General features: G+C 43.6%; 2 pseudogenes; one reads left to right on the top strand and one right to left on the bottom strand.

Moving 5' to 3' along the window:
• Positions 1 to 7379: 7379 nt before the first annotated feature.
• On the bottom strand, positions 7380 to 16688 carry LOC124101726 (palmitoyltransferase ZDHHC19-like; annotated as a pseudogene).
• A 110-nt stretch (positions 16689 to 16798) lies between these two features.
• Positions 16799 to 22248, top strand: LOC124101725 (polyadenylate-binding protein 4-like; annotated as a pseudogene).
• The last annotated feature ends 1297 nt before the right edge of the window (positions 22249 to 23545 follow it).

Below are 23545 nucleotides of genomic sequence, written 5' to 3'. Positions count from 1 at the left end.
CAGCATTGGGCTGATGGGAAGCTAAACACAGAGTCAGTACATGGGGGCTCTCCCTAGCCTCCACCCCACAGCTCACAGTCAAGCCCCTGGACCCCTGGAGACAGGACAAAGGAGAGGGCCACAAGTCACTGCAAGGGCCCTTGGGGGGCATTGTGGGTTACCCACCCTACTGCACTCCTAATGCTCCATTCCTTATGTTTCACGTGAGACTTCAAGTAAAAATTTCCATTAAAAAAAAAGAATTTTTCTTTAAAACATGATACACTACAGGACTCATATCATCCTCATTAATAACTGAGGAAACTGAGGCCCAGAAAGGTAAGGGACTGGCGAAGACCAACCAAAAAGTTAGTGGTACAGTCTTTTCTCTTTGTCTATCCAGGGTGTGCTGTGAATCCTGTGACCTGGACCCCGAACCCTCCAGGTCCATAATCCCTCTCCTTCAGTTCCAAGTACTTCAGTTTCAAGGCCAGTCCGACCTCAGGGGCCTCTCCCAACACATGTGCAACCCACGGACACACCTCTCCTAATGCACACCCACTATTCCTCACCTCCTGGAAAGCTGCAGCCTCGCCACTCCCTGGGGGCCCCTCCCCACTTGTATTGAAACCCAGAATTGGAGACATGGGCACAGGGAGCTCTGTGGGATGGTGTTGGGAGGACTAGATGGGTGAACTCAGAGCCTCCATGGGGATCCCACTTGCTTCCTTTCTCTCTCTGCATCCAGTAGCTGCAGACATATACCTAGAGAACAACAGGCCAGATACAAGAAGAGGTCACTGCCCACCTTGGCCTGGTCTCCCTGACCACCCTCACCCTCAGCTTGGAAAGCACAGAGCCCAGGGCTCCCAGCCAGGAGCCTCATCCCAGCTGCAGTTCCCCCTACCCCATTTCTTTGGACAACAAACTAGAAGGGCAATGAAGAGGGACATTCCCAGAGGCTCCCAGGGTGCCCTGGAGAAAACCCCAAAGGAAAGGAACAGTGGGTGACAGGGCCTGGGAGCTGGGGTCAGGGACCAGGGAAGAAGACCCAGCTTCACCCCACCCTACCAGCCCCAGGTCCACCACTTGAGCCTCCAGTTTACCAACTCACTTGGGTCCCACTGGCACTCAAATAGTCAAATACCAGTTGTTGGCACAGCCCTGGTTGAAGGGTTGTTGGAGTGATTTGCCCTGGAGGGAGATGGGGATGGGCAGAGGAGCTCAGAACCAGCAGGACTGGTCGGGCCATTTCCCAGTGACCGTCCCTAAGTTGGTCAGCAAAGTAAGGGCTCAACCCAGGCCTGGAGCAAGACTCCAAGGGCAGGGAAGCCCAAGAGTGACCCAGGGCCTTCTGCCTTCCTGGGCTCCTAGGAGGAGTGACCTCCCTTGCCCCACTTGTGAGCAGCTCTCCCCAGACAGTGCTGACACCACACCCACCTCTCCTGCCTTCCCAGGGCTCCTCATCCCTTGTGCCTCCCTGTGTAGCATCCTTGTTCTGTTTCCATTGTCTACACCTGTCCTCTCACCCTGTCCTTACAGATACTTTTTAGGGTCTTCCTTGTGCTGCTCAACTGCTCCAAAGACAGTGTCACTACCCCACTCTCACTTCACTTCCCTCCTCTCATTTTTTTCTAAACATGTGCCTTCATTGAATTTCCCTATCTGGGAGAGCAGTGGCAGTGGGGGAGGCCCAATCACATGGCCCAGGAAAATCTGGGCTGAAGGCCTTCAGAATACAAAGCAGGAAAGGTCAAGCTCAAAGGTCAAGTCCTCCTCTGGACACTGACTGGCTTCTCCTCTCCCTTATGCCACTTTCTCCTTCCCCCACTCCATCCATCAGCCTCACTCCTCCTTCTCCCAGACCAGATTGAATCTCAGCCCAGCTTGATGTGCTTTAGCTAGCAAATATTCTGTCACAATGGGAAGTGGCCCAGCAGCACCACTGTCCACCCCCAACTCTCCCATGGCCCACACATGAAGACTTTGATCTTTGACACTATTCTCCACTAGAAAGAACTAGGATTCCACATCAGGACAGCTCTGGAATATCTCAGCATGTCCAAAAAGCAACATGAACCATTGTGCTCTATGAGGTTCTGTCTCCTTTAAGGTGTTCACAGCACTTAAGAAACTACTATCCTGCCAAGGTAGTGGCACATACCTGGAATCCCAGTGACTTGGGAGGCTGAGCAGGAAGATTGCAAGTTCAAGGCCAGCTTCAGCAACTTAGCAAGGCATTCAGCAACTTAGTGAGACCCTATCTCAAAAAAATATAATAAGGATTAGGGATGCAGCTTCAGTGGTAAAGCACTCCTGGGTTCAAGCCCTTGTACCAGAAGAAATAAATTAATTAATGGCAGACTATTAAAAAATTGCACAATTTTTAAACTTAGAGAAAGAATATTTGATTAGATATATATCATGTATAGAAAATACTGATTGTACATAAGGTATAGAAAATGCTTAAGGAATGATAATTAATCAGTTTCTAAGAACTGAGCAGTAAATTCGAATACTTTCCTCCCCGCACATGGAACCCTATCACACACAACTGGAATCCAGCAGCTCTGAGGCACCCAGACCAGCCTCTCCCACTGGCTCCACTCCTGGGGCTCCTGCTCCAATTCTGTGTCTCAAACGCCCTCACACTCCACAGGACCAAAATTCAGCAGCATCTTCTTCTTGCCCCATCTTCTGCCCAACTTCCTGCTGCCTCTTCTTCTTCCCCTTATCCTGGGGGGTCAGGGCACCAGGCTTCTGTTCCTTTCTCTTTTTTCTTCTATCCTCAAATGTTGATTCTTTTGTTTGTTGGTTCACTCATTTATTCAGATCCCTTCTCTTTGCGTGCTGGGGATTGAAGAATTCAGGGCCTTGCACATGCTAAGCACATGCTCTACCCACTGAGATGCACCCCCAACCAGAAATATTTCAGGGCATCAAAAATGCCTCAGTCAAACTGGGAATGATGGCACACACATGTAATCTCAATGACTAGGGAGACTAAGGCAGGAGGATCACAAGTTCCAGACCAGCCTCAGCAACTTAGCAAGACCCTGTTTCAAAATTTAAAAATTGAAAGAACTGGAGATGTAGCTCAGTGGTAAAGTGCCTCTGGGTTCAATACCCAGTAGCAAAAAAAAAAAAGTTCAGTCACTGCACAGGGTGGTTGAAAACAGCATGGCCAGCTGCATCACAAGGCCCTCACACCATGGGGAGAGGCCAGAAAAGAACAGACAACCCAACCCACAGCATCCAGGTACATGCAGAAGAGAAGCCCAGAGGTTTAAGTGCTAAGACATGCAAGAGGGCTATTTCAACTACTTCCGGTTTCAGAAGCTGTGTCTCGTCCAGAAAGAATACTCTGAAGAATGTCTGCTGGCTTGGGTAATTGATGAGACAATTATTCTGAATTCAAGGGCAGGAACTGGGCTGATGTGGGCCAGGAAGTGAAGGGTGGAGCTGGTGAGCAAGATCAACTCTTTCAGAGAATAAGGCACAAGGGGTACAACAGGTGGAGTAGAGGCCTGGGACGTTAAGGGTGGTGGTTGCTTGGCTTTTAAGATGATGTACAAACATGTGTAAATGACCATGGGAAGGAATGGTAGTAAGAGTAACAATAGCGCATAGGGCACTTTCTGAGACCAGCCACTGTTCTATGTGGTTTACACGAATTAACCTAAGCTTCCCTGTTTTACAGATGATAGGGAAACTGAGCAACCAGGTGGCCAATAGCATACCAAGGTCTCCCTACGGGTATGCTGTAGAGCTGTGATTGGACTTACATGGTTTGGCTCCAGAGTCCTTGCTACCACCCATTAAGCAAGTAACTCCAGGTGGAGTTGCAGTCAGGTAACAGAGTTGGGAGGACATAAAATTTGGAGCATGGGATCAGTGCCTGAAATGGGTGCTGCAGTAATGGAAAGGAGCCCTGTCTGGTGAATCCCAGTGCAGACCACATTTAGGTCCCTTGAGACTGGATGCTGGACTTGGAGGGCCTCACTCTGAGGAGAGGAGGAAGGGCAATGGCCTATGGCCTGTCCTATGGAGTCACAGGTGGAGGGGGACCAGATATTGCAGTGGTGGGATGGTGACTAAAAGGATGGGAGGTGATGAGCAGAGAGGCTCCTCTGTCTGTTCAGTTGTCTCAGAGTCTGCAGCGTCCCCTCCCCCACTGATGCTGCCCACCAGTCTTCCTGAAAGAGCCTTTAGTCAAGTGATTGCCATACTAAAGGAATCCCAGGGCAAAGATGCCCACCCCTATCATTCCTATTCAACACTAAAAAGAAAAAGCAATAAAGACACACAGATTGGAAAGAAGGTAATGAAACTGTTCTTCACAGATGACATGATTTTCCCTGAGGAATGAACAACAATACTCATTGGTAGAGCACCTCTGATTCAATCCCCAGAACTGGAAAAACAACACTAAGAACTCCTGCTCTTCGGAAGATGCTATGAAAAAAATGAAACAAAAGCCACAGATAGGAAAAAAAAAAGATTTGCAAAACATAGATTTGAATCTAGTACAGAGAACTCTTAAAATTCAATTAAGATTTTTTTTAAATATGCAAAGATTGGAGCAACAACCTTACCAAATATCGCCAATACAACATGAAAATATGCTCAACATCATTACTCATTAGGAAAATATAAATTAGAACCTTAATGAGATACCACTACTCATTTATTAAGCAGGCTACAATTTAAAACAAAATAACAAATGGCAATGTGAAATGTTGATGAGGATGTGGAGCAACTGGAATTCCCACACATTGATGGTAGAAATTGGAAATGGTACAGTTGTTTTTGGAAGACAAATTTGGCAATTTCCTACAAAGTTCCACACACATTTTACTTTATGACTCAGCAATGCGACCTCTAAGAATTTACCCAACAGAAATGAAAACTTATGTCTGAGCAGAGGAGGAAGGGCAATGGCCTATGGCCTGAACTATGGAGTCACAGGTGGAGGGGGACCAGATACGGCAGTGGTGGGGTGGTGACTAAAAGGATGGGAGGTGATGCCTGTGCATCAATGTTTGCAGCACCTTTATTTATAACTGCCCAAAACAGCTGGGCACCATGGCCCACACCTGTAATCTCAGCAGTTTGGGAGGCTGAGGCAGGAGGATTGCAAATTCAAAGCCAGCCTCAGCAACTTAATGAGAACCTAAGCAACTTAGTGGGAATCTGCTTCAAAATTTAAAAATAAATTTTTCATAAAGAAAAAAAAAAGAGTGCTCAGGGGGTTGTTGGCAATGTGGCTCAGTGGTTGAGCACCCCTGGGTTCAATCCTTGGTACAAAAAACCAAACCAAACAAACAAACAAACAAAAAATACTGGCAAAAACTAGATACAATGTAAAAAAATATCCTTCAATTGGTGAATGTATAAATAATCTGTAGGGAATCCATACAATACTACACAGCAATAAAAGGAAATAAACAATATGAACAACAACATGGATGAATCTCAAATGCATTGAACTAAATGAATAAAGCCAGATGAAAATGGCAACGACCCTATTTATACAGGATCCTGGACAAAGAAAAAACAGAAGGGCATAGGGAAGAAATTGACAACAAAAGATCATGAAAGGATTTTCTGGGGTAATGAAACTCTAAGTTTGATCGTGCTGGAGAATGCAGGACGATCCTTTGTCAAGATCCCTAACTATAAACCAAAACGGTGAATTGTACTGTTTGTAAATTATTCCTCAATAAATAACTTAAAAAAAAAACCTATCACGGCTCCCAGGTTTCCACTTCTTTCCACTTCTTCAAAACTAAGTTGCACTCTTCACTTTCTCTTTAATCTCAACCCCTAGGGGTCAACTTCATTGCCCATGCCACCTTGGGCTTGAATTAGAGCCTTTTCCTCATCATTTTGTTAATATCCTACCTTCGGGTTTCTGAAACTTTTTGCAAAGGTGTGCCTCTCACAGGCAATGCCCTCCTGTCCTCTGCCTCTCCAGAATCACACCTAGGACGTGACGAGATGCATGTCCTCCTCTACAATGGAGTCCTCGCCAAACTCAGTGTCTTCCCGTCCACTACACCACTCAGGACTGACCCCTGCTCACAGTGTTCCTGGGTGTTGGCTGGTGTTATTTTGATGGCAGGGTGCTTATCAACACAACTGCAGGATGGACTCACCTCTACACCCATTCCTCAAACACGCAGCCTAGCACACAGTAGGCTCTCCCTGCAATGCAGCCAGGAGGGAGAAGGAACACTGAGCTCCAGGGGGAGGAGAGAGCTGCATCTTTTTTTGTTTGTTTGTTTGTTTGTTTGAAAACGTCTTTATTCTAGGAAATTATTCAGAAGGAAAGGTGGGATGATGAATCTGTATGAAAATATGCTGGTTTGTATCTGTAAGTAAGAAACCCATTGGGCTGGGGTTGTGGCTCAGAGGAAGAACACTTGCCTGGTGTGTGTGGGTTTCTATCTTCAGCACCACATAAAGTAAAATAAAGACATTGTGTCCACCTATAACAAAAAAATAAATATTAAAAGAAACTCATGTGGTGGAGATGGATATGAGAAATGCTGTGGCCTGGGACATTATGTATGGTTCAGGTGATATACAACATACATGTATCAAAGACATATCTGAGTTAATTGATCCTGCAGATGCAATGTGTTTTAGAATTATTTGCTACTGATTATACATTTTAAATACTTTCTTTTGAAAGTATTTAATGTGGACACATTTGGAATGCTGTGCTATCATTAAGGTGTAAGTTCTAGTGTATTAAATAAAAGATAACACTTTCTTAATATCACCCCACGGATGAGGACAACTTGGGGTTTTCACAGTTGTAAAAAGCAATGGAACTGTTTACAAAAAGAATTTTGGTTAGAGAAAACCTGAAATAAGTTGGATTGGACTCACTATCACAGAGAAGGTTCAGGGTGGTATGACAGTGAAAACAGCACATGTGAAATATTTAATTGTGAAAAATATTCAGCTATAGAAAACATATTTTGTATATTTATGGGTAAAGATCCAAGAGAAACTTTTCCTAGTCTCAAGAATTTTTACAAATTTTAAGAAAAAAAAATGAGTTGTTCACAAATAATTGTAGTAGATGGTAAAGGTTGATCAGGACCATACTAAAGAGACAAATTAGTACTTGATAATTAGGGTTCTTCTTACAGTAGAAAGGTTTTATGGTTAGGGCCATGGTGAATGAGTTAAATGCTGTAAGCCCAAATTAAAGTCCAATTATCTAACGTCTGGTTAAGTATTTACCAAGATTCACCATATTTTTAAACCACAGAGAATGTTCTGACAACTTTATATAGATGACATGGTAAGAGGCAGGGTTAAATCTCAGGGTTATTTTTGTTATTTGATAGAGAGAGCTGCATCTTAAGAGGTGGGTCTGGAAAGGCTCAGGAGGCACCAGCAGGGCCAAGGGCAGTGGAGATCAGCAGCAGCAGGATGAGCAGCAGCAGGACGCCCAAGGCGGGTACATCCACTATGGAGCTGCGCCCAGGCTAGGAAGCCAGGCCACTGGACAGCTCCTCCCTGGCCCCTCCCCTCGGCCCGACTCCGCCCTCCCTGGCTCTTCGCCCGCGAGCCCCGCCCGCCCACCACCGTTAGGCGGTTAGCCCAGCACACCCAAGGGACACCTCACTCCACCGCGCTGTCGTCAGGCCTGTTCCTTTTCAACCTTCATTGCCCCACTCCCTGGCTCCGCTAGATTCTTAACTCCACAGTCCATCCTACCCCACCCATCTCCCTGACCCCACTAGCCTTCAACCTGTCCTTCACAGGTCCTCCCAAGTGGCTTCTCCGTCTAGCCCTGTCCACATCAGCCCTGCCCTCAGTTACCCCGCCTCTTGGCTGTCCAGCCCCTGGGCAGTCCGTCCCTCCCCACAATTCGTGTTCTTCCCACTGTGGGCCCTTGGGGCTGTGTGGACAGCCGTGGATTTGTCCAGGGAGAAGGACATGTGCCTCATGCGCTGGAGGAATATGATGCAGGTAAGCAACAGGGCACCCAGGTAGAGGCACAGGGACACGAGCAGCAGCAGGAAGATCCGGAAGTTTCGCTGACCTATGCAATTATTGACCCACTTGCAGTGGTGGTCAAACTCCTAGGGAGAGGAGGCAGGACTCAAGGGTCTATCTGGACGGGCCTCCATTGCGGCCCAAATCCAGAGGCCTCCCCCAATTGGCCCTCTAGGCCTCTTGCTCTTGGTTCTACACACTGGCATTTCCATTGTTAGAGCACAAGTTAGGATGAGGTGGCCCATCACCTGTCATGAATGAGGTCTTTAGAGACAAGACCTGCCTGGTGTCACTTCAAGCAGGATATAGAATAACTCTGGGTCTGGATTTTCTCAGATACTGGGGGGGATGAAAAGAATCTCTTGCCCAGCCAGACTTCTGCACTTGGAAACCCACGCAGGATGTGCACATGAGAGAAGAGCATTCAGAACCCAGGAAACCCTCCAACTTGGACACCCAGAGGTGGACAGGCAAAGATCCCCAGGACAGGGCAGCAGCTGGCCTAAATGTCTGGGTTTCTAATATCAGCAAGCCAGGGGATGGGACAGGTGCTGCCTTTCCTCCCCCTGACTCCACCAGGCTCAGCACAGATGAGATGCCCTTTTTCATGTCAGCACCTGTGCAAGCAAGGCCAGTCTCTCAGGTGCAGAACCAGAAGCAATAACAGATGTAAGTGACCAAGAGTGTCTGGGAGCCACTTTTAGCAGTCTGGGAAGATGGTCTCATACCCACCCCTGGCCCACATATGATGTGAGGTTCCTGGTCTTGGCCCGGTTCCCTGGGATGGGTTGGTGAGTGGACAGGAAGGAGGAGTACTCCCCTCCACACAGATGTTGCACCATGGACAGTGGAAAGTCCTTGGCGAGCAGTGGAAGTAGCACTTTGGGCACCACGGCATTTGGAATATCCTGCACACATCCCTGCCACATATGTCGTCTTGAGGGTCCTGTTAGAAGGGGTCTGGCATGAAAAGATTTAGGGGCAGTGGCAGGAAGTCTTTCCATCACTCTGGTGCTCGGGGCAGCCCCATAGCATCACTGGGCAACAAGAAGATGGGGAGGAGGTGGGCAGGGGAATCCCGGTCCCTGTTGAGCAAGCTGACCACTCAGATGGGCGGCAGTGAGAGAGAAGGGGCTGTCCAGCCTCAAGAGCTCTATTTGGAGCTCCCCCCTTAGGAATAGTGATCAGTGCTTGGAGTCGGGTGTGAAATGGGAAGGAGGAATGGTGAACTGCTGGAAGAGCCTGCTGGCCTCTCTTGCCAGCCTGCTCAGTCCTCTCTTTTAAAGCAACTGGAAAACCTCCAGGATTCTGTTTCTTCTCACCTCAGTGGCTTGGGAAATGAAGTGCCAGGGTCTAAGTAATGATGACATGGAAAGAAGGGATCCTGAGGCCACAGGTGGGGTTAGCATTTTAGAAATCACCCCTATAGGCATCAGCCCTTGGACTGCCACCTCCTTCTCCCAGGGTTTGAGGCCTTGCCTCGATGCAAGATACCAGGATCTGAGACATTTAGACCTATCAGACTGTAGAAAGTTAGGACAAAGAGAAGGCCCATAATCACTGGAAAGGACTACTGTCCATTCTGAGCCAGCCATCTGCATCCGAAACCAGAGGCAGACTCAGTTCAGGTCTGGGGCAACCCAGAGCTCCCAAGAGGCCTGGTTCACCTGAGGTAGGACTCACATGCCTTAGGGACAGATCTAAATATCCAGGCTAGAGACAAACCTCAGAGACTCCACCAAATGTCACCAGCATTATCAGTCACCCGCCGTTCCCTAAATGCACCAGGCACTCCAGATTTCTGTGCTTGCATATCAGGTTCCCTCTAACTTTATATACCCTCCTTCCCCTCCTGACCCTCTCTCTCCACTTCCCTGCCTCTTCACTATCGTTGTCTGTTTTCCATTCTTTTTGTAAGAAACCCACAACTCATATGAGAGACTCATGAGAATGCCAAGAAGAGGTACTGAAAGTGACCAGCAGCACTACATTAAATGCAGCAAACAGGCTTGGGAAAAGTCCTGAAGTCCTATTGCTTCCCCAAAGCTGTGAAATCTGTCAATGGGTTAATCCCTCTAATAAACATATCCACCCTCCCAGATACCAAAGAACGGATGTAATCTGGAAGCAGACTGGCCATTAGATTTTACCCATATGCCTGGAGGACCGAATTCAAAATATTTACTAGCTCTGGTGGATACATTCAGTGGATGGGTAGCAGCTTTTCCTTCCAGATCTGAAATGGCTGTTGAAGTTGTAAAATTTCTACTTCAGGAGGATCATTCCTTGATTTGATCTCCTTCAAAGTCTTCAAAATGATAATGGACCTGTGTTTAAGGCAAAAATAACACAAAACTCTTTCAAGCATTAGGAATTAAATATCATCTTTTTTTTTTTTTTAAAGGAATAATTCGTTTTTTTTTTTTTAAGAGAGAGTGAGAGACAGAGAGAGAGAGATAGTGAGAGAGATTTTTTTTTTTTTTTTTAATATTTATTTTTTAGTTTTTCGGCGGGCACAACATCTTTGTTTGTATGTGGTGCTGAGGATCGAACCCGGGCCGCACGCATGCCAGGCGAGCGCGCTACCACTTGAGCCACATCCCCAGCCCCTAAATATCATCTTCATTGTTCATGGAGACTTCAATCTTCAGGCAAGGTAGAAAAAACCAACGAACTTCTTAAGAGACTCTTAAGAAAATTGCTTCAGGTAACTAAAATCCCATGGGTTAAACTTCTGCCCTTGTCTCTGATAAGGCATGGAAACACTCCTGGCTGACAGGTCTAAATCCATTTGAGTCCCTGTACAGAAGGCCTTTTTAGTCCAACAATTTACTTTTAGATATTGAAATTTCTCTTAGTATCCCATGTAACTCAGTTGGCCAAGTTTTAACAGATTCTTACAGAAATTGAACAATAACTTCCTGAGGGAGATCATCAAGGACCCCCGCCCCATCTTCTGTCCAGGAAATCTTGTCCAATTGGGAGAGTCCTTACCCAGTTATCACCCTGAATACATCATACCCACCTTAAACCCTGGAGACCCTCTATAAAGTCCACCACAATGGAGGCTCCTACAGACCACTACCATAGAAGATCTCAAGTTTCTTTTTAAACAAGCTAAGTGACATGGTTTGATTTTATTGGTCTTTAATTGCAATATCATTGGTTATTGGGTTAGTAAAAACAGCTCCACAGACTGGGATCCTATCCATAAGCTATTCCTAGCCTTAACCTATTTAGGAACAATAATGCTGTTCTGTGCATTAATCTTATACATACTAAATCTAATTTTAAAAGCCTAATTATGACTACAAGCTGTGCACTATGCACAAAGATATGTCGCAGGAATCTTTCTCCTGGGAACCTGGACTGTGGTAAACACATGGACTCACGGAATGCCTTTAACTCCATCCAGCATTACACTTGTCTCACTTGTATGGACCTACGATACTAAGGTGTGGATACAAGATAACTTCAAATGCAATAGTTATAAGAAATGTGTTTTTGCTAATTGGTCTCTTTCAGCAAATGCTCTTGTGTGGAAGAGATCCCCATCTTTGCATGCCTTGGCACAGGGAAGGCTTCCTTTTACACTGGACATTATGTCAAATCTCACCTTGTCATGCTGCAATGTTTCCTCTTTGTGGCCCACTCTTCCTGCACGGTATTGTTCCTTAGCCAACAATTGCTCTGGTAATCCTGTCTTTAATGGTACTAATGAGAATGTTACTATAAACAAACCACAGACTATTTTATATACTAATGCTACAGCCATCCACAGTTGTATAGTGTGGGTGGAGTATGTTTCTGTTTTGTTCAATATGACAATGTACAGCCTCCACAAATAGAGTTCCCAGATCTTGTGTAAATGGACTCAAATTTATCAGAAACATCTGTTACGTTTTAATTTGACTTTTCCTATTTTAAAACAATGTAACTGGAGAAAAAAGAGCTTGGTATGATACCTTGCTTGGTGGAGCTGGAACTGGTTTGGGCATAGTAAATTCAATTGACCTTGAGAGCTTGGCGGGCAGACTACGCAGTGGCGGACAAGATGTGGCTCAAGTTTTGACAATTAATGGTCAATGGCTGCCCACAATGATCCTGCCTCACCAAAATGCTCTTGACTGTACAACAACTGTTAACTGCTAGAAATGATATCACTTTTAGGAAGTTATTTTCTACTTATATTCCTTTGACCCACTGGATGGCTTTATAGTCACTTAATATACAATGCTCTGATTTATTTTATACAGGGACTATACAGCATTATGAAACCTAATCAACACAAGTTTTATGTAATTTTCATGTTATACCTTTTGTTCTACATTCCTACTTTGCCTCATTTAATTGGTACCCATGCAGATGAAACAGATGTGACTTATTCTCTATCTGAATGTATTATTTGTGATCAGGGATGAGTATGTGGCTGTTAGAGTAGACAGATGGAACCCTGTCAACTTAACTATTCTTCTAATTTATGTGACCTCACTCTGTATCCTGTGCATAACTTTTCTATGCTTTTTGAAGTAATTGTTCAACATGTCTGCTTAGCAACTAATAATCGATCTGATTTAAACTTTTTAACTTAAGTTACTTCTTTTGCTGGGTGTGTAGAATTCCTAGAGGTCCTCCATTGACAGGGTGACATCTTTTACCTGACAAAGTGGATGATGTTACTCTAACATGGAACCCAAAACCATTACCTTTACCCCATATGTATATAAGTTTACAACCGTTGATAGATGTCCTTAATGAAAGTACTGTAGTTAAAGATTTGTTAATAATCAACATCAATTAAATCAATTATATAAAATACATATGCAAATTATAGCTAACAGGCTGATTGATATATCACATCTATTACTACTAATACCAACTATCATTGGAATAATTTTCTGTTTTTCTCCAACTGCATAATGATATTCTTTTGCTCTGTTTGCCTTAAAATAATATTTGCTTTAGTATTAATCTCATTTTCTTGTTGTAATATTTATCTGTATGTTAGGATCAGAAGAATGGCTATACAGATGAAACTCCACATAAATATGCTTGCCAGTTTCTACCAAGGACCTCTGGACCATTCTTAACACAGCTCTTTGCCTTGACTTCTCCTCAGGACACCCTGACTCAAGCTTTACAACGCCCCTTTCCAGCTTGAAGTAGTCAGAGCGGTCATCGTCCCAACTCCCAACAGTAGTCAGGGTGTCCTCTGAGAGGGGAAGTTGAGAGAGTGATAGAAGGGCTTAGGCAGTCAGGACAAGATGTCAAGTGAGGAGGGTCAGGGGCAGGACCAGAACAAAGGAGCATGGAGAGGATCTTCTAATGAGGTCAACTTCCTGTTGATGAAAGTGCTTATGGACACATGCAGGGGCCCAAGCAGACAGACACTTCCAAACTTGTGCTCCTAAGTGGGAGATCCAATAGAAAAACAAAAACAGATGCATGGACAGAGCGGGCACTGATCAATAATAGTGAGGAGCTCATGGACAGCGAAGGGATAAGGAAAGGAGACCATAAAAACAATAGACCAAAACTCCCCATTGGATTCTCAGCTCTGGGGCCCCTTCTTTTTGGAGAAGTTTATCTCTATATATCTCTTTTCAATAAACCTACTTCTTGCTTGCTATCTTTGTGTCCTGTTCAATTCTTTGCTGAATGGAGACAACAAACCCAGCACCCCTAGATGGTAACCCCTGCTGCGGAAATAAAGATTTTTCCTCAAAAACAATCCCCGGTTTGTTTCCTCCAAATCCTGTGTTCTTAACTCCTAAAAGTGGGAGATTTATGCCATTGTGGTAAAGAAGAGTTTTCAGTTGGGCATGGTGGCACATTCCAGTAATCCCAGTGACTCAAGAGGCTGAGGCAGGAGAATTGCAAGTTTTGAGGCCAGGCTCAGCAGATTAGCAAGGCCCTAAAAAATGTAAGACCCTGTCTCAAAATAAAAAAAGGGCTGGGAATGTACCTCAGTAGTAAAGTGCCCCTGGATTCACCCTCCAAAAGGAGCAGTTTTTCAGCTGATTAGTTTAAAACTAAGTAATGATTAACATGTCAAGTCACCAACACAAAGAATTAAAAATACCCTCTTAGGTTATTTCTCTTACACTATAAATTTACACCCATAAATATGTCTTGCTCAGGTGAAACTAGTGCACCCTCTCCTACACCCACACTCTGTCAGAATGCTGATTCTTTTAATAGAATCAACCTATGCCTCACTTTGACCTGTGTTTAAATTCCTTTTTGTATGATGTCTAGTACCCCCATGACCTGTTTTGAGATTTACCTCCATTTGGGGACCACCTTGGGGTCCTCATCCCAGTGACACAGTCAGTCTGCACTTTTAAAATTGACTTGGAAACTAGAGTTATGGTCAACCTTAGATGACAAGCCCTAATGTCAAGGGCTGTCCATTCATGGCCAGTTGGAGGAGCAGATTGCCTGGCCATAGGTAGGTCCTTCTTATCAACTTAAAATAGAGCAACCAGAAACTAAAATGAAAATGGAAACAAACAGAAAAAATGATAAGATTTTAGTTTATCTACACCAGGTACAAGTGGTGTATGCCTTCAAACATAGCCACTTGGTAGGCTTAAGAGAATCACAAGTACAAGGCCAAGCTGGGCAATTTAGTGAGGTCCTATCTTAAAAATAAAAAGGCCTGGGGAAGCACTCAGTGGTAGAGCACCCCTGGATTGAAATCCCTAATATCACACACAAAAAAAAGTACTCTAGTTTACCATTCCTCACTTGCCAATTAAACACTTGTTTCTCAAGAGCTTAATATATGAGACAGGCTGTGTGCTAACTGCTGGAGATACAGCAGCCAATAAGACAGACACGGTTTCTGTGGTGGGCAGAATGGTGATCCCCAAAGATGTCCATAAATTTTAAATTTTAGAGCCTATAAATATGTTAATTTACACAGGAAAAGGGACTGTGGAAATGTGATTAGGTCAAAGATTCTTTTTCTTTTTTCTTTGATGGTACTGGCATCAAACCAGGGCTTTTCAAATACTAGGCAAGTGCTTTACCCTTGAGCCATACACCCAGGCCAGGTTAAGAATCTTGAGATGGAAGATTATCCTGGGTTATTTGGGTGGCTTCAATGTAATCACAAGGAGTTTTATAAGAGGGAGGAAAACAAATTTAAAACCCAACCAAAGCTGAGATTAGTATAAGGCAAGTTAGGGACTAGCATTTGAAGCAAAATTAAAAAAGAGAAAAGGGAAGGGAGGCCAGAGGGTCATATTGAGAGAAGGAGTTGTGAGGAGACAAAATAGAAGAAAAATAAAATCCCATGAAAGAAATAGCAATTATTTAATATTTATTTTTTAGTTGTAGTTGGACACAATACCTTTATTTCACTTATTTTTATGTGGTTCTGGGGATCGAACCCAGGGTCTCACATGTGCGAAGCGAGTGCTCTACTGCTGAGCCACAACCCCAGCCCCAAGAAATAGCAATTTAAATAGCACCACTCTGTATGCTAAGTCCATCCATGGCCTGGAGAAGTTAGGATGAGTAATGTAATTTCTCAGTTAAGATAAGGTCCTTTAGCTGTCCTTGTTCTTCTCAGAGTATGACTATTTCACCAATCTTACATAAGATTTAGAATACTTCCAAGGTTAATTGTGACAATGCTTGATTTTTGTGTCAAACACTTTTGAACCCAACCCCTATAAAAGCGACACTGTACACATCTGCATGAGATCTGTTATGGTTTGGATATAAGGTGTCCCCCAAAAGCTCCTGTGTTAATGTGGGAATGTTCAGAGGTGAAATGATTGGACTGTGAGATCTGTAACCTAATCAGTTCATCCTAGTTTGAATGAACTAGGTGGTAACTATAGGCAGGTGGGGCTTTGGCTGGAACAGGCGATTCACTGGGGGCAATTCACCGGGGGTGGCCCTGGAAGGGTTCATCTTTTCTACAGCCCTTTCATCCTTTTTTTTTCTGTTTCCTGGCTACCATAAATGGAGCTGTGCTCCTCCACCACGCCCTTTCTCTGTGATGTTCTGTCTCACCTTGGGCCCAGAGCAATTTGGCCAACCATGAACTAAACCTCTGAAATCATGAGGCAGAATAAAATTTTCCTCCACTAAGTTATTCTTGTTGGGTATTTTGGTCACAGAGACAAAAATTTACCTAACACTATGTCCACGAATATGCTGAAACTCAGTGCAAGACCAGAAACATCAGGATACTCTATAATATTTCAGGACAGAGGAAAGGAAAAAGGAAGGATCCTGGAGAGGGTGGAAGAGAAATTCTGGCTACAGATCATTCCTAATAATGATGGTATTCTGCCTTTTCTGAGATGATATTCACAGGATAACACTACTCTTCTTACACGTAATGTGGGCCTTAAACAGTAGCCATTTGGAAGCTACCCTTTGTAGCAGCAAGTGTGGTCTCTCTGTTCTGAACATGGTATCATGCTAACAGGGTCCTCCTTTTAGGGTCCTCCTTTCCATCAGTGGGAAACACCAGTCAGCTGACTCTATCCATGTGAACTATCCATGACTCCAAAATCTGACCTGAGCCATGTGTACTTTCTTTTCCATACGTGAACTTTAAAGGGAGTGGACCTCGTTATGTCTTCTCTCAAGACCAGGGGAACTTCAGGCCTCATTTCTCCCTTTACATGCTTGGGTAGCTTGTCTCCTGGCAGGCACTTGGGTTTCATGGTCCTGGTTGATAATCATTATCAGATTTCTCTTATCCACTGCTTCCTTACCTTGACAATAGAGTTTCACTTTAATGTCAAACCAATTGCTTCTTTGGACATTTAGGGTGATGATTCTAGCAGTGGTGCATCCCTTGCCTAGGAGAAAAGGAAAAGTGAATGGTGATTCTTCTGAGGTTAAAGGTTGTGGAGTTGGCACAAATAGCTCAGAATTGCCAGATAATTTCCATTCTGACCTAGCCAACCAAGGGAATGGCTACATTAAGAGAACATCCAAGCTCTTGCCCAGCTGTTCTCAGGCTGGGTAGGGCAGAGCTGAGACCATGTTATATACCCATTGTGGGGGCCTTTTAGCCCCAGCAAAAACATCAAAGCCAGAGCTGTTCATCTGTTGTAGCAGGATAGAAACTGGGGATTAGAAGGGCCATTAGAAGGGCCATTTTAGATTGTGTGTTTGTGTGTGTGTGTGTGGTACTGAGATTGAACCCAGGGGCTCTCTACTACCGAGCTATATCATCAGCTCTCTTTTTATTTTTATTTTGAGACAGGGTCTTGCTAAATTGCCCAGGCTGGCCTCAAACTTGGATCTTCCTGCCTCAGCCTCTCAGGTCGCTGGGTTTATAGGCATGTGCCATTGCAATGGGCTTGTGAGTGTGTGGGGGAGGATGCATGGGGTACTGAAGATCAAACCCAGGGCCTTCGCACATGCTAAACAAGTGCTCTACCACTGAATTAAGTCCCTAGTCCTTAGATTTAAAGTTTCATTTCTTTTAATTTACAAATGAAGAATTTAAGGCTCCAAAAGGGAGTCTTAAATGTTCGAATCTTGAACATTTGCATTGGGGGCAGAGATAATTCAGTTATTGTCTTTTGACCTCTAATTCACTATCTATTCCTCCACACTAGTATGTCCTGAACTGTGTTCAGCGGTGCTTTGTGTTCACCGTTTTCTTTATCACCAGACTTCTGAGCCTTTACTTCACCAATACACACTCTATCTTTCTAAGAGGGGCATAGAGTTTTCAGGCTTTTCCAAACTTTTTCTATCAGATTCCTTTTTTAGATATTGTGCCTGTTTACATTCTCCAGGAGAGGATTAATGGATTTTTCATAAAGACTTATGAAATGCTGCCCTATATCTGCTGTTATTGTTATGTGCTGCACAAATAAATTTCCCACACATGATCCCTACGATTCACATTATGCAGCACTGACGCCGAGACACGGGATACTTGGCCCATGGGCAAACTTCCCTGTCATGCTGCATTGGTACTGCAGTGGACTCTCTCAGAAGGCAGATGTGGGGTGGGGTGGGGGTAGGGCCATGAGTAGAATAGGCTTAATGGTCACCTCCTCTATGCTATGCAGACTCACTTCAGAATGTATGGGTTTCAGCCTTTGCTTGACAGGCATTTATTGTGCTTCCGTGATATGTCATAGACTTAACCACTGAGGCACATCCTCAGCCTTTTCCTATATTATTTTAAGTCAGGGTCTCGCTAAGTTGCTCAGGGTCTTACTAAGATGCTGAAGCTGGCTTTGAACTTGCAATCTTCCTGCCTCAGCCTCCTGAGCAGCTGGGATTATAGGCGTGCACCACCACACCCAGCAGGACTATTTTTCTTATTCATTTCCTAGTCCTAGAGCTTATTCCAGTGCCTGGTCCATAACAGGGGATCAACAAATGTTCACTGAATGAGGTTTGACTGGGAACTAGGTGATCTTGTCAAATTTCTTTGCCTTTTGAAGTGTAAGCTTTCTTAATCTGCTCAATAAGGAAATGTTAGCTCTTCCCCAAGAATGTTATGAGAACTAAATGATAAGTGAATATAAAAGCTTTCAGCATGGCACCTGGCTAATAGGAGGCAACACCTACATATTTTCTAAGAGTGAAAGAGGATTCCAAAATGCATCTGTTCTAGCCCTCTGCTCTCATGTCATCAAAAAGTGTTGAGGGGCCAAAGTTGTGGCTCAGTGGCAGAGCGCTTGCCTAGCATGTGTGAGACACTGGATATGATCCCTGGCACCACATAAAAGAAATAAATAAATAAACAAATAAAATAAAGCTATTGTATTCATCTACAATTAATAAATATATTTTTTTAAATGTTGAGCCAATCTCCTTATTCTCCAGGCTAAATACCACTTTAGATTAAAAGAAGAAGATGGTAAGGCGGTGCTCACTATGGGAATGCATATTAGATTGGGTTTCAGTCCAGAGAACAACCCTTTCAAGGGCAAGATCTTCAGAGTGTGTTCTGCCTTGGTCACATCTAAGTAGGTGAGCACAGCTGACAGATTAAGAAAGTCAATTGCTTCTCTGACTCTCATAAAACCATCATCATTCCAGACTTCTACCACTCTCTGAATCAGGAAGGAAAGAGGAAACAGAATCAATGGTGCCAGGCATTATGTCCCAAAGATAGGGTGCTATTTCTAAACTGTCTCCCTTCAATCCTTTTTACTTTCCACTTTCAGGATAATATTCATTTGCCTTTCTAATTGGGAGTGAGGAGACAGGAAATAGGCATAATTGTGCAAGAGAAGAGAAGACAGGCTTGGATGTACTGGCTATGGTTTTATTGTAAAGAGGTGAAGTTTTCTTACCCTAAATTTTCCCTTTAAATAAGGATGGAAGCCACAGAAGGTCTTTTTTTTTTTTTTTTTCTTCTTTTGGTGCTGGGGATCAAACCCAGGGCCTTGTGCATTTGAGGCAGGCACTCTACCAACTGAGCTACATCCCCAGCCACAGAAGGTCTTAAGATCTAGCCACATGAGCCTATTCTAGTCTGATTTAGGACTAGAATTTGGCAAACTGAAGAATTCTACCCAAACCCAGGGCACAGAGCACCATCTTTTGCAGGTGTCTGTGGACACTGCTGTTCTGAACTGAACCCAATTCCTTTACTAACCCTGGAAAAGGCCAGTGATTCAAGGCCAAACTGTTGGAGCAAGGGAAAAGATTTATTTGGAAAGTTGGCAAACCAAAGATGGATAACTATCACCAACAAAGGCCATCTGCTTGAGGCACAAGGCTTATATGGCAATTTGGGGGAAGTATGTTTTGAGTCTATGAGTCTGTGGGGGAGGGTTGTAAATTCCTTCCACCTCTGTCTGCTTTTCTGATTCACATGTGGTTGTTATCTGAAAGTCACTCAGTATCCTGGTTCTGTAAATCTAGGGAAAAGTTAGTGATTAGTAAGTTCTATGACTCATATCATTTTAGTTCCTTTTCCCCGGAATAGCCAACCTTGCAGTTTAAGATACAGAATAGTGTGGAGAACAGAAAGCAGCTTTTTTTTCTGGAGAAGAGCTTTAACCTGTTTGGTGGCTTCAGTCAGAGGTGTCATCTACAGCAAAGCTGGTGGGAGACTAATGATTAATTGCTCAGCTGTGTGACCTTCCAAAATAGTGATTTTAATAGTCTATTAGGGACTCAGTGTAGAGAACTTGCTTAGCATGTGTGAGGCACTGGGTTTGATTCTCAGCACCACATATAAATAAATAAATAAAATAAAGATCCATCAATATCCAAAAAACAAAACAAACAAACCAAAAAAAACCTTAAAAATAAAAAAAGTCAACTAAATGCCTATGTTAGCTTCCATCAGCCAGCCACCACTGAGCAGACCTTGGATACCATGAACTTTGAAGTGATTAAGGGAAAACTGATCTGTATCATGTGGTCACAGAGGTATCCCTCTTTGAGAAAATCTGGACAAATCTATAGATAAGAAGGTACTTTATGAAACTTTGTCTGCTTTTGGGAACATTCTGTCCTGCAAGGTAGAGTGTGATGAGAACAGCTCTAAGGGTTTATCGCCTTTGAGACCCAAGAGGCTGTGATAAGGCAGTGGAGAAGATGAACAGCATGCCCCTCAATGACAGCAGAGTGTCTGTGGGCAGATTTAAGTCTCACAAAAAACAGGAAGCTGAGATGGGAACCAAAGCTAAAGGATTCACCAATGTTTATATCAAAAACTTTGGGAATGGGGCTGGAGATATTAGCTTAGTTGGCAAAGTGCTTGCCTAGCACGTATGAGGCCCTAGGTTCAATCTCTAGCATCACCACCAACACCACCACCAAACAAACAAACAAAGAAGCCACTTTGGGGAAGAGATAGAGGATGAGAGTCTGAAAAAGCTATTCAGACAGTTTGGTAAGATTCTGAATGTCAAGGCAATGAGAGATCCCAGTGGGAATCCAAAGGCTTTGGCTTTGTGAGTTGTGATAACCACAAGGGCTTTCAGAATTCAGTTGTAAAAAAAAAAAAAAAAACTTGTAGGATTATATTTATTTTAATTTCATTTTGACATTAATGTTAAACAAAAGTTGCCACTAAATGTATGAAACTAAGCAGTAGTAGTTAAAAGTGCATAAATGTCGGGCTGGGGTTGCAGCTCAGTGGTGGAGCACCTACCTTGCATATGTGAGGCACTGGATTCAATCCTCAGCACCACATAAAATAAATAAATAAATGAAATAAAGGTTTTGTGACCATCTACAACTAAAAGTATTTTTAAAAAGTGCTTAAATGCATCATAGCTTATTTATTTCAACAAAATGTGATGTCAGGAAAATATTTGGTCACCAATGGTAGACATTTGTTTCCATATTATTGTTAAATAACAAAAACACAATATATCATAATTATAATATATAATTAAATAAGTCATGTTTATTATATAAATATATGTGTACACACTTTCAGTTTAAACCTTGATACGTAAGAAATTTGAAATATACTACTTCAATTTTTATGATAAATAAAATGCCAAACAGAAAAAAAGAAAAGAAAACCATGAGGATGCCAATAAGGCGGTGGAAGAGATGAATGGAAAAGAAATCAGTGGGAAAGTCATATCAATAGGCCATGAACAGAAGAAAGGAGAACGACCGGGCACAATGGTGTACATCTATAATCCCAGTGGCTTGGAGGCTGAGGCAGGAGGATTGTGAGTTTAAATTCAGCCTCAGCACTTTAGCAAGGCCCTAAGCAACTCAGTGAGACCCTGTCTCTAAATGAAATACAAAAAAGGTCTGGGGATGTGGCTCAATGGTTAAGGGCCCCTGGGTTTAATTCCCAGTAAACACCACCCTCCATGAAGAAAGTAGAACAGCAGGCTGAATTAAAACAAAAACTTGAGTGCTGAAACAGAAGAGAACAAATCAATACCAGGGGGTGAATCCCTATATTAAGAACTTGGAAGACATATTGATGATGAGAAATTAAGGAAAGAGTGTTCTCCTTTTGGATCAATCACCAGTGCTAAGGTAATGTTGGAGGATGGAAGAAAGCAAAGGGTTTGGCTTCATCTGCTTCTCATCTCCTGAAGAGACACCCAAAACAGTTCCTGAAATGAATGAATACATCATGGGTTTGGGGGGAAGGAAGAGAGAAAGGCCCACCTGACCACTCAGTATATGCAGTGGTTGGCTAGAAGGAGAGCGCTCCCTGCCAAGGCCATCTTAAATCAGTTCCAACCTGCAACTGGTGGCTACTTCATGCCAGCAGTTCCGCAGCCTCTGGGAACACCTCCATATTACACACTTAACTAGTGAGCACAGATGAGGCTGGCAGCAATGTGGGAGACCTCAAGGCTTTTAAGGAATGACAAGTGCTATATGCCAGTCCATGTCTTGTCTTACTCTTCACCATCTATCTCCAATGGTAATGCTCTGGCCTCTTGTGGCCTCCTTACTGTCACTCAGAGTTGTGCCAAACCTGACACTTCATGCTGGAGTTGCTGCTGATGCTCCTCCAGCTGTGGCACCACATAAGTATTCCTCCAGCACTCACAGCCCTCATCCTGCCATACAGCAGGCACTCACCCTGCAGTCCATGTACAAGGACAAGAGCCTCTGACTGCCTCCATGCTGGCTGCAGCACCACCTCAAGAACAGAAGCAAATAATAGGAGAACATTTGTTTCCACTCGTCCAAATAATACATTCAAACCTGGCTGGAAAGATCATGGGAATGCTTCTGGAGATCAAAAATTCTGAGCCATACACATGCTGGAGTCCCGTGAGTTTCTCACTCCAAGGTGGATGATGCTGTGGTCTATAGGCTCATGATGCCAAGAAGATGGGCACTGTTGCTAGCTCTTAGACAAAGAAAGGCCAATTCAAAAGTCAAACGACCCCTTGTGGATATCAGCTCAAGGTTTGAAGACTTTCTGGTTTGTCTATGGACCTCAACATCAAGAACCACAAGTTGCACATTTATTGGGTCATTTTGAACTAAAAGGTCAATTATGAGATGCCTAGAATTTTTCAATTATAAGGCTATATTATCTGAGTTCTGCTATATCCCAGACAGTTTTATTTTTTCCCCCAGTGGGATTTGATTCCCCCCCCCAAGATGGTTTTATTTGATGTACCCAAATCTTAAGTTTCTTAACAAAGAAAAATTTTCCATAAAAAATAGTCAACTAAAGGCAAGTGAAGCTAGAGGGTTTATTTAGAATTTTTTCTCAGTGACAGTTCAACACTTATTTACTGCCTTTTTACCTTGGGCCAGGCACTGTGCTAAGAGCTGGGAAGACAATACTAATAAGATATGGTACTTGGCCTAGGACAGTGACACATACCTATAACCCCAGTGACTCAGGAGACAGAAGGATCACAATTTCAGGGCCAGCCTCAGCAACTTAGCAAGACCCTGTCTCAAAATGAAAAATAAAAAGGACTGAGGATGAAGCTCAGTGGTAAAGCGTCCCTGGGTTTAATCCCAAAACCAAAACTAAAACAAAAAGATATGGTGCCTACTCTATTGTTATCCTAATTTTACAGATGAGAAAACCAATATATAGACAAGGTAAGTAATCACCCCAGATCACAAAATAGAAACAGGG

The sequence above is a fragment of the Marmota monax genome, unplaced genomic scaffold (genome assembly GCF_021218885.2).
Source record: "Marmota monax isolate L192 unplaced genomic scaffold, Marmota_monax_Labrador192_F-V1.1 WCK01_AAM20220418_F8-fsc00052, whole genome shotgun sequence".
NCBI classification, from domain to species: domain Eukaryota; kingdom Metazoa; phylum Chordata; class Mammalia; order Rodentia; family Sciuridae; genus Marmota; species Marmota monax.
The sequence above is the reverse complement of the archived record's forward strand: the minus strand, read 5'-3'. Positions and strand labels throughout refer to the sequence as shown.